Raw genomic sequence first — 10,148 nt, forward strand, 5'->3', positions numbered from 1 at the left:
GTGACTTTAAAAGCACTCATGCAGGGAAGATCCTGCATGAAACTAGAGAATGTCGACAGCTGTAAACCAAGCATCCCAACTCTCATTCATGTTACATTAAATGACAGCACAGCTCTGTTTTTCTAAGTAATGGGAAGTCAGAAGTCAAGCCCAATGAAGCAAACTAACCTGAAATTTAATCTTTCATAATTATTTAACACTAAAATGTAATCTTTCCTGGTGCTCCACATAAACTACTGAAGAAGAGAAACACATTTTTTTATATCATAATCAAAATATTTTGCTTGCCAAGTGAAGGTCACTTCAGTTTCATAGATAATATTTTTAGTGCATTCCCAAACACCAGGAAATACTTATAAAACAACAGCCCACATACAGCATTCCAAAAGCAGCTCTCAGAACTCTGACAAGTCCAAAGACTTTATAGACTTCCTGTATCTATCTCCAGACAGCACAAGTAAACCAGTGCCCCTAGCAGTTTAACTGAAAAACTGCTCTCCCACTTCCAACTGGTTTTGTTGTGATCCCCACCCTTCCATCCCAGAATGTGACTAGGAAGATGAAACTCACTTGGGTTGTAGTTTAAGCGCTATAACATATTTCAAGAAGTTATTCATCTACCTTCACACCACTGGCATACTTCAGGTACCTCTAACACAAATGAAAAGAGTTCTGCAACAGCAGAACTGAAAAAAAAACCCAAATTTCCAGATAATAGGAGTGACAGCAAAGGACATACACAGCATCTTCTCAGTAAATTATTCCTGACTGACATAGACCATTAAGATGAAATCTGGTTAAATGCACCCGTATCACCACACCATCCATTCCTGAAGTTACCCACTCAGCTTAAAGCCAGCATTAGAAATGAAATAATGCTGAAACACTTTCAATAATTAAAAATAATAGCAAATCAACACTATTCCACTAAAGTTCACGGTCTGTGACTGGCCATGCTCCTGCCCAGCCCACGCTGCCCATTTCTCAAAAACATCAAACTTTTTATTGGTCTGCTGTTAATCACAAACTCCAAGAAATACAGTCTACACTGTAACATAGTCAATAAAATATTACAGCAAGTTATTTAATTTACAGTGTACTGCAATGCTGCTGATTATTGAAAGTACTCATTTATCAAATGAGCAAGTAATTACCACCCTAGTTTATTTTTCTCACTCTGTTAATAGCTATGCTACATACGTTAAGAAAGCAAAATGCATTTAAGTTGACACTCATCTGAACTATGCTGAGACAATCAAGACCTTAATTGGCAAGGGATAAAGCAGCATAGTTCAAGACAAAAAGTTAACAATTAGAACAGTAAAATCTGTCATTTATCCCAATTAGTATACATACATACATATACACATGTTATATATATGCATAATGATATATAAACATGCACACATATATATAACCATGCAAATTCATTTATAGACTGTGTACATACAACCTACGTGCATACACACAGAATATTCACTATTAGCTGACAGTGGTAAAAATGTGTTTCATATTGTAAAAAAAAAAAGCAAAAAAGGAAAAGCCTTCTAAAACATGCAAAATACATATTCATTTGTAAAATTCTCTGCACAAGCATCCACAACAGAGAAAGTTGTATTTGCAACTTCTAAAGCACTGAAAGTGATCGAATATAGATGCATATGCAGAAGTACAATAAGCCTCAGTTTAAGAAACTTAAAGTTTCTTAAAGTTAAAGCTTCTAAAAGCCTTTGTATTTTTTAATACACTATCAGCTGAATATTCCCTGTGGTATGGCAGGACATTCTTCCCCTCTGTAGGGACAGCCTTGAATGTGCATAACACGTTCTCAGCACTTGCTAATCTACTATCATATGGAAATAACTAACAATGAATTTTTCAACAAACTTGTGTCCATACTCATAGTAGTCAAAGTAGGCAAAAAATACAGATAGTCAACTTGGGTTAAGAATTGGTTTTAGCAAGAACAGAAGTAACCATATGCAAATAAAATCTACTAAAAATAAGGGAATATGCTAAGAGTTCATATACAATTTTCTTATGCATCTGTCCCAATTTATCAAGCATATTTTCATTTTAACACTGCAAATGCAGGTGCCAGTCACTATCTTTGCCCAACTACTAAGAGTTTGTTCTCTCTCAGAGCTGTCTGACAAGAAGATGAAAGTCCAAGCTCTCCCACTGCATAAGCCTGCTTCCTTTCCTCTTCATTCATTTGCATACTTTAAGAAGTTATATTTTGTTTACTTCTCCTTCTCCATTTCAATTATGTCACTCAATTTGATAGTTTATCTGGTAAGGTGTGTGCTCCCAAAGGCTTGTACTTTGTGCTGCTTTTCAACCTGCCAGCTGGCAAAGAGCCAAGTGACCACTAGCGCCAGTGGGCAACAAAGAACTACGTAGTTGGTCGCACAACCCTCCCCCTTCTGAGTCCCACTGGGGAGCAGAGTCAAAAGAAACTAGGACAAAACTCATGGGTCGAGATAAGGACAGTGAGGGATCATTCACCAACTCCACAGGCAAAACCAGACTCAATGTGGGAGAGTGGAGGCTGGGATCAATCTAATTTACTACCAATCAAGTAAGAACAAAATACTGAGAAACAAATCCATATTTCAAAAAAAAACACTTTTCCCGCACCCCTCTCTTCATCCCAAGCTTAGCTTCACTCCCAAATTTTCTACCTCCTCCCCTCCAGCAGTGTAGGAGGACAGGGAATGGGGGTTGCAGTCAGTTCATCACACGATGCTTCTGCTGCTCCTTTCTCCTCAGGAGTACTCTTCACTCTCTTCCCCTGCTCCAGCATGGGGTCCCTCCCACAGGAGACAGTCCTCCACAAACTCCTCGAATATGAACCTTTCCCATGGGCTGCAGACCTCCACTACCTGCTCCTGTGCTGGTTTCCATGGGGTCACAGCCTCCTTTGGACACCTCCACCTCCTCCAGCGTGGCTTTCTCCAGGGGCTGCAGGTGGACATTCATCAGGACTCCGCACGGGCTGCAAGGGAATCCCTGCTCTGGCATCTGAAGCACCTCCTCCCCACCCTTGTTCTTCATTTTCCTTGCACCTCATGTCTGCATGGTTGTTTCTCTCTTGCACCTGGTGCCTGCAGGGCTGTTTCCTCCTTCCTTCTCTCTGCTGCCAGGCTGGCCCAACTGGTCCACTGAGCCCTGGCAGCCCAGTCACATGTGTGGAAGACACTCACCATTTCACACACAAACACACTAAATATTTAAGTCGGAAATACGTAATCACAGAGGCATTACCACCATCACTGCTTGGCTTGGCAATTGTCAGAGGCAGGTTTGCCCCAGAGCCAGCCACCTCTGGCTTCTAGCAGCCTCCAGCAGAAGCCACCCCTATAGCTGGTCCCACTACCAAAACCCTTGCCACACAACTCAAACACATACATGCACTGACTCGTCCTTTTTTGAGCTGTCTCTCAGTTGTTTCATAGGAACTGAAGAAGCACCAGGAACTGAAACTGCTCAGGCAGCAGGCTTCTACATTTTCATCTAATTTCTATTAACCTGCAAAGAAAGATAACCCATTTCTTCATATTGAGTAGCCGATTATGAATTCCCTGCAAAGCTTTTCACTGTGATGTGAACATGATTTACGTATGGCATCTAACCGCAACGCTATCAAGAAAGCAAATCTTCTGCCCACATCAGACTCTATTGTGCTGTAACCTCTGCAACAATTCAGTTTTAAGAGAGCATGGACCAATTACGTGATGTTGTTGCTTCCCCTGCCTTCAGCCATGCCTTCCAGACCCTCTCCCTCCCAGTGGCATTCCTGTGGCTACCCAGACTCTTGCTAAGGTAACTGAAGTTAGCTGAAAACTAACCTTAGCAAAAAGTCACTTTCTTCCAGTTCAGTTCCCCAAATCATTCCATTGCAGAGACAAGGACAGAATTGTGCTGGCAAAAAACAGAGAGGAAGACACAGCTGCAGGTAGAGCAGCCCTAGCTTAAATCTATCATCAAAGCACATCTCTGACATGAATTTATACAAGTCAATCTACTAGCTCAGTGACAACCAAAGGTCTTGATTGCTCTCCCTTTCTCTGCTACATGAACCTGTATAGCCATCTTGAATTCTTTGGACTTTTGCTGAGCTCATTTAATTCCCTAATGTAGTTGGGTTTATGTTCTGCAAGCAGTAAATTGAATCAACACATACTGGAGTCTATGGAATGCCAGAAAAAAAGTAAGTAGAAGTTCAAAGATGCAAGATGTAGGAAGGGGACTGAAAAAGGAACAGAACACCTCCAACCTGGCAACAGCATGCTAGCACATTAGCTCACCACATTTCATTTTACTTCATCCTTAGGTAGAGATGCTAAGAAGTACTTAAACTCAAAACAGCTATGACAGAAACACATGAGCCAGCATAGAGAGAAGGCAATTTGTCCAACATCAAGCCAAGATTTTTGTCAACAAAATACTGTAAGGGAAAGTAGAAACAGAAAACAAAACAAATGGAAGGAGAATAAACCAGGGTAGCAAGCCAAACTGAAAAAAAAATGCAAATATTTTCAGAGAAAGAAAGCCAAGACATGATTTGGAAATCCTTACAACTCTAAAACCTTGCAACTCCAGTAAGCAGTGAGAACAGGGAAACCCTTCCCTAACAAAGGGGTAGTTCTAAATACATCTGTAAAAGTAAATCATTCATAAAGAGACGCAGAAGAGATTTACTAAAAGTGTAAGCGGCTGAGATTTGCACAGGAGTTACAAAAGATGCAGCACAAATTAAAAGGCTAAAAGCACTGTCAGATAAACCTGTTATGGCTAGGCACAGGGGAAGACACACCCAGTTTGGAAGGCTGGCTGCATATGACTGTGCTACAACCATAGCTGATAATGTCTACATTGCTACAGTTGAAGTAGAACATATTTAACAATAAATTCCACATAATCCTTAAAGAGAAGTCTGTATATCTTATAAACCAATGCAAGATAACACCTTGTGGTATCATATTGCAGATGTTAGGTGCACATTTGCAAACTGAAAACAACAGATCTGTAGCAAATAGTTTAAAATCTGCGCTATCCCAGAGATGATGGAATGAATGATGCGCTACACAGAAAAGAAACAGCACCCATATTTAACAGGCTTTCTATGATTCTCTGACTAACATTACCTTTAAATCCTGAAGCCATGCGTAACACTAGCAAGTAATCCAGGATCTATGGGTCCAGAAGCAAAGCAGCCAGCACGCTCACTTCAGAAGCAGGCAGAGACTCAAGTCCACTGCTCTTCCTACATTTTACATTAAACCACCACCGGGTAGAACAGGAAAGATCCATTCCTGATTTTTGAGTATCCTCAGTGACTAGTGGTACAGTAAGTGCTCAGTTTGCAGGCTGCCGGCTGCTCCTCTTTTGAAGTCCTACTTATCTCCATTAACTTCACAAGCAGCCCACGCACCTAACACAGTTCTGAATTTCAGTCAGGGCAAGTACTGGAAATTTCACTGCTGCAAAGACAGCTCCTTTTTTGGATCCGAGAGGATGAAAAGGGTACAGAGGACAAGCCTCTACAGGACAGAATGTTATGCATTTTCCCACCACAAGTCTTTACTTATTTTAGAATTAACTTTTAAATTCATGTTAAGGCGATGTTTATGCCTTTCAGCTTTTAAGGAATCAATAACTTTGTAAAACTTTATACACTGACAACAGAAGATTAAAAGGAACTGAAAAAGACTGGTTCACCAACACCTCATAGCACCCAACTCAAACCTCTCCCAAAAGTTTTAGCAAGGATATCTTCTACAAGCTTTACATGTACTTCTATGACATTTTAAACTAATTAATCTGGTCCAATGAACATCTAGCTATTAAATAAGACAGCAATAACTTTGCTATAAATCATTCCAAGAAGATTAAAGCAGAGATGAATGCAAACTCCCAAATGCCACGATTCAAATACTCGATTTACTTTGTCACCTACAATCAACAGCGAGAAGACACTAATATCACAAGATTAACCATATGCAATTGGATTTTTACGTGATGTTCATCGTATTTTCTTACAAATTCTTCTTTTTAACACCCTGTTTAAAAATTTATAACAAATTCCCCTACATAAGTATGTGTTCTGTTTGCCCAATAGGGAATAATGACACTTGAAATATACTGCGTATTTTCTAGCTACAGAAATCATGACTGAATCACTCTTATGTTTCACACGCCAGAAACAAACGTACAGGATTATTTCCACCATAGAAGTAACTCATTTTAATAGCACTGCTTCTCTTCAGCTTTTTCAACTAACCTGACAAGAAGAATCACTTTAATACTTACTGAAAAAGGAAACAAGAAGTAACGTACTTCACTCTAGGGCTGAGTTCCTTCCCATGTGGCCACGGGGGTGTCAAATGGTGATAAATACAGCAAATCAGTCTCTGAAGGCTGTCCTTATCACCACTTTGGTATTTTGGCCAGTTATTTTCATGTCTGTTGCAAAGCACATGGAACGTAGCTAAACTGAACACATTTTCTGGAAATTAGTCAGTTAACTCCTACGACTATCCATAGTATTAACCTGCACTAGATAATCCTCCTCTTCCACATCATTCCTAAGCACTACTCCTCACGAATCGGGAGGGGCTTTTGGATAAGCCTCAAACAATGAAAACATGTTCCTCAGAGGTAGAGAAGTCACAGCAGTTTGACTTTTCCCAGGAGACTTTTCCAGGTAACGTGAACTCATCCATTCAGCACAGATGTTTGGAACAACGTCAAACTTCAAAACGCAAAAATGCATCCATGATGATAAAACTGAACGTAGGGCTAGTATAAATGCCAGATATTGTACCAAGTTTATTAAACATGGCAGTTTTTTGCATTCATGAACAAATGGCTTCACCAAACTGTCTCTGTAAACCAATATACTGGACTGGCTACATTTTGTGCACATGAACTCAACTCTTTTGCACAAGAAGTGCCACATACCCCACCCATACCCTTATTCAGAAGCTATCATAGGTCACGCTAAAATAAGCAACTGACTTCTTGTGCTCTGTTTTTCATTTGAGTTGCTCATATGTTCACAGGCCTTCAGACAAACTCTACAATGTTAGAGTTTTTTCTTTGGAAACACGTTTCTATGATGGCAATGAGATTCTAAGTGTCTAATTCTTGTAGACCCTCAATTACACTGTGACAAGACAGTCAAAAAAAGTTGGCAAGAATTCCTTGACTTGTTCTCAAATTATTTTCCTACTCCAATGGCTAACTGGTATGTTGAATACAAGATATCTAGAATAAAGGCAGTAACTCTGCCTTTACAGCTCTAAAAAAAAAAAAAAAGCTTTGAGAAACCATCTACCTAAACATCCTATATTTATAAACATAATACCACATTCTGAAATTAAAGAACAAGTGTTCTCAATATGTTTTTTCTTCCAGCACCAAAAAAAGAAAAGCAAACAAACCTGGAGGGCTTTAAGTTCTTACTTTACAGCTGTCCCACACCGCTTGTAAGTTTCCTTTTCCACCACATGAAACAGTTTTCCTTCCTTTGCCTAAGTTTTTCACAGCCATGAACTAATGACTGCTTCCTACAGCATTTTGTACCTCACAACACAGGCTGAGAATTTAAAATACAGGCATTTCTACAGCACTTCAACACTGGATTGTTTCCTAGATAGCCTTAAGAGTAAAATATTTTTAGACTTCCTTCTTCCTGATTTAGCAGAGCTGCAAATAACCACTTGACATCTAATCATCCAAAGTCTCTACCTCACAAATTAAGGTATCATTCACTGTAGTTACTGCATCTCAAGTTTGGAAAGCAACTTTACATAGGAAATCTATCCAGTACCTGCAGCAAAATTCTTATGTGCGACCCTTCCCAAGGAGTGATGCTGCTATTGCACTCTGAGCAAACATTACTATCACCTCAAAGGTGACAGAAAAAAAATTACCATTCAGTTGGTGCAAGAAGTGAAAAAAATATAGAAAACTTGCTTACCAGTATTAAGAATCAAATGTTTGTGTAATGTAATGCACACAGATCTCATTATTTTTTATCAGAAGTAGGTTTAACATCCTGAGTGCTTTTACCATTCAAGAAGCAGCGCTCCTCATAAAATGCAGAGGAAAACAAAGCACACACTATGCTAAGGTAAATAGAGAAGCGGGAAGGAGAAACGGGAAATCCTCGGCCAAAGGCAGATGCCTCGGCTCCAGGGTTTCCCCTCAGCCCCCCACGCCCGCCAGCACCGGGAGCCGCGGCACCGGCACAGCCCGGGCAACGCGGGCACCTGCGAGCGGGGCTGCGGCGGCCCCCGGGCGGGGCGGAGGCACCGGCGCCCGCCTGGTGATCCCTAAAATGCCGGCTAATAAACTCTCTAAGACTCGTTTCGGAGCGTTAGAAAGCGAGCACCCTTTAACCAGGCCTGGGCAACACAAGTGACCTCCATCAATCACGTGCCACGAGACAAACGCTGGTTACAGAATATATTACAAAATATATTTCCCAACCAGATGCATACATATAAGTTTTCCCAGAATTTTTTTGCATATTCCATTACTTTCCAAGGACTAATTTTAATGTTGTTATGACCCTCACAATAGTCCGACCTCTTGCTAATTTGGCGCTGATTCCGCCTCTGCCTGACTCTCCATTTGCAACTGCAAACAGGCGATTCCAGAAAAAGACACATCTGTTCAGCACAGACTATACCTCACAAAGGACATCACATTTGAAAAAACATGCTATAATCACCATGCTATGAGATGGACATTCTGTCTAATTTTCAAAATACAGTTTCTTGGATGAACTTAATACTACTTTAGCTTAAATCAAAATATTCCACTTTTTATAATAGTAAACATTCCACTTTTTAGAATAGTAACTTCTTGTGTCGCTGCTGAAGTAAATGCTGCAGACGGACCAACCCTCTTGGCAATCAGAACCCCTAGGTTAGAAAAGACCCTAGAGGAGTCTACCTGTACGTGTCCAGTACAAAACCATATCACTAAGTACTTCATCTTTCCGTCTTTTAAACATCTCCAGGAACGGTGACTCAAGCCCCTCCCTGGGCAGCCTCTGCCAGTGCCCGATAACCCTTTCGGTGAATTTTTCCTAATGTCCAGTCTGCGTCTCCCCTGACGCAGCTTGAGGCCATTTCGCCTTGTCTTATCGCCTGTCACTTAGGAGAAGAGGCCAGCACCCACCTCGCTACACTCTCCTTCCAGATAGTTGCAGAGAGCAATAAGGTCTCCCCTCAGCCTTTTTCTCCAGGCTAACCAACTCCAGCTCCCCAGCCGCTCCCCATAACCCCTGCTCTCCAGCCCCTCCACCACTTCGCTGCTTCTCTGGACGCACTCCAGCACCTCAACGTCTCCCTGCACTGCGGGGCGCCCACTGGGCCCCGGGACAGGCGTGCGAGGAGCCCCCGCTCCGCACGGAGCCCACGCTCTGCCGCCGCAGCCCCTCGGTGGGGCCGGTGCCCAGCGCGGTACCCTGTGACCGGGCCGCCGCCCCCACCCCGGGGCGCACCGAGTTTCTCGCCGCCGGCCCCCAGCGCTCGCCCCGGCGGGCGGAGCGGCAGCCGCCGCACCCAATGGCGGCGCGCGCGCGGCCCCGGCGGCCAATGGCGAGGGGCGGCGGGCGGGACCCGCGGCGGCCCGAGCGGCGGGAGCCGCGCCTCCGGCAGCGCCGGGACCGGGACCCGCCCGCTCCGCTCACCGGGAAGCCTGGCTGCGCCTCGTCCCGCCGCGGGGCCGGCCGCCCTCTCCCGCCCGGCTTCTCGGGCCGCCGGGCGCCTAGCGGGGCTCCCGGCGGGCCGCTCGGACACCCACAGCCGCCCCGACCTCCTCTCCGCCCCCTGCCGGGCCCGGCTGCATCCCGGCATCCCCGAGGAGCGGGGCGGGACGGCGCCGGCCCCGCCCCCCCATCGACGCCGCCTGGCCGGGGAGAGGGGCCCTGGTGCGGCCCCGAGGGTTACGGGCGTGGTGCCGGGCGGCTTCTGCCCGCGGGGTTGGACCCCCCCCCGTGCTGTGGGCACCGGCAGGGCCGGCATGGGGAGCTCCGGGAGCACCCAGGGCTGTGCGGGAGCCGGAGACGCGGCTCAGGAAGCTGGGGAGCGGTGCTGCCGCGCGGGGAGTGGCCCCGGCCTGAGGCCTTG

General features: G+C 44.1%; 1 protein-coding gene across 6 annotated transcripts in view; it reads right to left on the reverse strand.

Moving 5' to 3' along the window:
- Positions 1-9,880, reverse strand: part of NEK7 (NIMA related kinase 7) — a 76,446-nt gene extending 66,566 nt beyond the window's left edge. For 4 of the 6 annotated variants that reach the window (XR_008450958.1, XM_054072872.1, XM_054072873.1 and 1 more), the window contains exon 1: positions 9,710-9,880. The gene's annotated coding sequence lies outside the window, so the exon portion shown is untranslated. Of the gene's footprint in view, positions 1-2,885; positions 2,973-5,150; positions 5,692-9,709 lie in introns of those variants that run through there. The other 2 variants (XM_054072876.1, XM_054072874.1) reach the window with 2 other exon arrangements.
- Between the last annotated feature and the right edge of the window lie 268 nt (positions 9,881-10,148).

The sequence above is a fragment of the Cuculus canorus genome, chromosome 8, assembly GCF_017976375.1.
Source record: "Cuculus canorus isolate bCucCan1 chromosome 8, bCucCan1.pri, whole genome shotgun sequence".
Lineage (NCBI taxonomy): Eukaryota > Metazoa > Chordata > Aves > Cuculiformes > Cuculidae > Cuculus > Cuculus canorus.